The sequence below is a fragment of the Petaurus breviceps genome, unplaced genomic scaffold (assembly GCF_028583685.1).
Source record: "Petaurus breviceps papuanus isolate PSGF00001 unplaced genomic scaffold, PetGlider_PUasm1.0 38, whole genome shotgun sequence".
Taxonomy (NCBI): domain Eukaryota; kingdom Metazoa; phylum Chordata; class Mammalia; order Diprotodontia; family Petauridae; genus Petaurus; species Petaurus breviceps.
The window spans coordinates 97,859,692-97,862,971 of NW_027186304.1; the positions used below are offsets into that span (position 1 = coordinate 97,859,692).

Here is a 3,280-nt window from a genome sequence, read left to right on the forward strand (position 1 = left end):
TCATCAGTTATAGAAAATTTAGAACTTTTGAATACTTTGTAGAAGTTCACTTATCGCGGGAGTATGCTTTTCAGGGATGTAGACATTGATAATGAGGTTGGAAATGCATTGCCAGAGCTAGTTCAGTGTTTGAGAGACTCCAAAGGAAAGTGTGGAAGAGTGTGCCTACCAAACTGAAATTCTACAGAGACTTGTGCTGACCTCATTGTTGTATGCCTGTGAAACCTGGACAGTCTACCAGTGCCATGCCCAGAAACCAAATCGCTTCCATTTGAATTGTCTTAGGAAAATTCTGAAGATCACTTGGAAGGAAAAGACACCAGATGCTGTGGTCCTTTCTAGAACTAAACTGCCAAACATTCTTTACTGAAGGAAGCAGAGCTCTGATGGGCTGGCCACATTGTTCGAATGACAAATGTATGCTTTCCCAAAAGACTATTTTATGGAGAACTCATACAGGGCAAGTGCTTACATGATGTTCAGAAAGTAATGTAAAACCTTTTGCATACTCTCCCCCTCTTCCAACATGGCAGCTTCAGCTAAAAAGAAGAATAAGAAGGGGAACACCCTCATATTGACAGACTTCCTTGCTGAGGATGGTGGCACCAGTGGTGGAGGAAGCACCTTTGTGCCTAAACCAGTCATCTGGAATGATGAAACTGATGACTTGAAAGGAGGTGTTTCCACCACTTGGCATAGTAATGATGACAACATGTACAGGGCACCTCCAGTAGACACTTCCATCCTGCCCACTGCTCTGTGGGCTGCTTGGGAACTCAATATTGACTGGAGTTGTCTTCTCAAGTCACCACCCTACACTGCTTTTCTAGGGAACCTGTCCTATGATGTGACAGAGGATTCCATCAAGGAGTTATTTAGAGGACTGAATATCAGTGCAGTACATTTGGCATGGGATCCCAGCAATCCAGAAAGGTTGAAAGGTTTTGCTTTTGCTGAATTTGAGGACTTGGACTCATAGCTCAGCACTTTGAACCTGAATGAAGAATCTATAGGCAACAGAAGAATATCCAACAGAGTGGATGTTGCTGATCAAGCACAGGATAAAAACCAAGAGGATCATTCCTTTGGCCATGATTGGCATAAAAATTGGGATTCTGACAAAACTGACACAGACTGGAGGACTCACCCTCCCAATGACAGCTTTGATGACTACCCTCCTCGAAGGGAGAATGATAGCTTTGGAGACAAGTATCATGATTGTTATGATTCAAACTGGTAACGTGATGGTCCCTGGTGAGACATGGACCAATATGGAGGCCTCGATTGATATGATGACAGAGGCAGCAGAGACTATGATAGAGGCTGTGATTCTAGGATAAGAAGTGACAGAAGAACATTTGGTAGTAGCTACCATTGGGATGATGATTAAAATGGAGGGGATCACTATGAAGACAGATATGATGGATGTGATGATTGGTCATGGAACTCAAGAGATGATTACAGCCAGGATGACTTTGGATGTTAAGACAGAGTTCTCCCCCCATCCCTCACTGGAGACTCAAACTGAATTTGAAGGCCCGGAATGTACCCAAGGATGAAGCTTCACCAATTAGCACCTTTCAGTGCAGCCGAGCTGTCTCCATCTTTGGGGTAGCAAAGCCAGTGGACACAGCTGCTAGGAACAAGAACTAGAGGAACAACTACCAAAGGAACAAGAGAAACTACAGCGTCAGCTGGAGGAGCCAAAACTAGAAAGACACCCGAGTTGTCAAAGTGAGGAAACTCAGCAATGGTCAAGGACAGGAAGTGAATCTTCACTGACTGGGAATACAACTCCATCTCGCAGAAACACACAAAGGAAGGAGAGTGAGAAATCCCTAGAAAATGAAACATTCAACAAGGAAGAGGACTCTGCATCTCCAACTTCCAAGCCTTCTAAATCAGATCAGTTTCCCTTAAAGGTGATGCCTTCAGCCCCACCAAATGAAAATGCCTGGGTGAAACCAAGCTCCAATCCTCCTGTAGTATCTCAGAGCTCAGACTCTTCAGAGAAGCCATCTCCCACAAGTGGTAGAGAAAAGATAACAACATCACAGTGGTCTGAGGAAGGACCAGCTAATACTTCAAGGAAGATGAGAATAAGGTAGATGGAGTGAGTGTACTGAAAGACCAAAGCTCTTACTGTGGTTGTAATAGGAATGTAAATTTGTAAGATCTTTCCTGCCCCTAGGCTAAAGTGCACCTGGAGCCTGGGGTGGGAGGCTTGTTTTTCTGTAGATACTTCTTGATTGGCCAATGAGTCAATAAGGTTGTTATATTCTCTGAGCCAGGAGAAGGCTATATAAGCCCTGATGTGAGGCTCTGTTTTGGGGCTCACTTTGAGAAGTGTTCTGTGATTTGATCTGGATTCTGGGAAGCCGTTGTCCAGAGCCCCCCGGCTTTGAAACCCAGATGTTGTTTGGTATGGATGTAATGGTTGGACAGTTTGGAAATGTCTACTTGATCTGTTTCTCTGACTTGATAATTCTGTGTATTCTGAAGTTTGGGGTGCTGACCTTTTTCCCCTAAACTACGTAAATGATACATATCTGAGTGATTAAAGTAAGCTTGTTAACCCATTTTGAGTTGCTTTCCTTTATCAAAGCAGATCCAAGAACCTGTATTGGCAGCAAACCCTGAGGACACTTGGGGTGCTTGCTGCTACAGTGGTCCAGTTGATGGAGGAAGTAAAGACCACTAGAAGGATCCTGATAGGAAAGATGGCAGAAGAGATCAACATTCAAGAACTGCATTTGAGCCAAAGAAATCTGAAGAAAATCTGGCCTCTAAATTCAGTTCTGCAAGCAAGTACGCAGCTCTCTCTATTGTTGGTGAAGATGAAAATGAGGGCAAAGACTACAATGAATAAACCTCCACATCTTGTGCTTTCTCCCCTGTCTCTTGCCAACCTGCAACATTCAAAAGTAAATCAATTCTCTATCCAGAAACACAAAATAAAATTCACCACCTCCTGGAAATCTTTCTTAAATTTTTTTAAGGAAAACAATGAAATTCTTTTGCATGCTTCTGCAGCCTTTAAAGTATTAAACTAACTGGAGATTTTCCAACTAGTGTAGCCAGAGAGAGAAAGACATACAACGGTTTAAAAGAAAAGTTCCAGGGTGTTTTAGTGGCACCATATAACTGCCTATATGATTAGTGTTTAGGGGCCCCTTTTAGCAGAAATGTTAGTAATATTAATGAGTTGGTTTCTGAAAGCTGGTTGGATGATAGAACAGATACAAGGAAGGAGGTGGTTTTCTCCCTCTTAATTTTTGCT

General features: G+C 42.9%; 1 pseudogene; it reads left to right on the forward strand.

Annotated features, from left to right (window-relative positions):
• Positions 1 to 373: 373 nt before the first annotated feature.
• Positions 374 to 2,869, forward strand: LOC138170196 (eukaryotic translation initiation factor 4B-like; annotated as a pseudogene).
• The last annotated feature ends 411 nt before the right edge of the window (positions 2,870 to 3,280 follow it).